The sequence below is a fragment of the Scyliorhinus torazame genome, chromosome 4 (genome assembly GCF_047496885.1).
Source record: "Scyliorhinus torazame isolate Kashiwa2021f chromosome 4, sScyTor2.1, whole genome shotgun sequence".
Taxonomy (NCBI): domain Eukaryota; kingdom Metazoa; phylum Chordata; class Chondrichthyes; order Carcharhiniformes; family Scyliorhinidae; genus Scyliorhinus; species Scyliorhinus torazame.
The window spans coordinates 238,896,583-238,897,705 of NC_092710.1; positions in this window are offsets into that span (position 1 = coordinate 238,896,583).

A 1,123-nucleotide genomic window follows, 5' to 3' on the forward strand; every position below is an offset into this window, starting at 1 on the left:
ATGCCTTCACAGATGTCCCCCTGGTCAGCCCCATCCAAAGGTGACACTTGAAGTCAGCTTAAGTCTGCTTTGTCATCTCCAACACCATTACCAATCTCAAAGCTGGGAGTAAGTGACACATTTGCAGCTCTTAATGAGGCATCCTACAGTTCAAGTCATTTTCCAGAGGTTTGCTGATTCTAGCAAAGCTTTGACTTGACTAAGTTGACCATCATGGTTTGTGTTTTGAGCCGACAGTGCAGCTCCGGACAACTCTTTACATATCTTCAGTCTTTATCTTTTATCTTGATGTTCCATGTTACATCATGCGACAGATCCACACACATTGGGTTAACACCACACCTGGTCTACATTGATTAATATAAAAGAAATATGGAAACAGTTACATAGCCAAAAAGGGATTGTACATTAATAGGGTAAATAATACATTGGTTTACAACAAGGAGGCCTGAATTTGGATTTTTTTTCCCCTATCTAATCACTGGAGAAAGAATTCTCAAGATGGTGAAGCTGGCTGGGTAGAATTGGTTAAAGTGACTGAAATCAGCAAACTAAAAGTTTGTGTGCTTCGCGGTCCATTAACCTATTACGACCCATAGTCATTTATCTACATAAATGTGTAGTACTCAATGCCTGAGTTGTAATACAGCAATGTAATAGGTTACGGTACACAGTCCCCAAACTAATGAAGCAGAATAGCAAGAGAGGGACCAAATGTGGAAAAGATGTATTGCTAATCTAGACAGATTTATTTCACAGAATAACAAGTGTCCCAACCTTTCACACAGATGGACTCCTGTTGACAGAGCAGAATATTTTAATCAGGCTGCTGGGAAGATGATGCATGGAGCCACAGGGATTACAATCTAGTGATACTCAGGGGACACTATCTATTGATTTCCTCGAGTCAGAAATCAATAGCGTTCCGAAGAGTGGACACTTCTAAAAGGCCAAAGGAGAGACATCATTAACTTCTAATCAGAAAACACATCCAGAAAAAGTCATAATGAAAGGTTGGAAGATGTGATATCAAACTGATTCGCCTCTTTTTTCTCATCTTTGGGATTGCGGGAGGATTCTGTAAAGATTTGCAAGGATAACAGATATGGTTCAAAATAAAGTC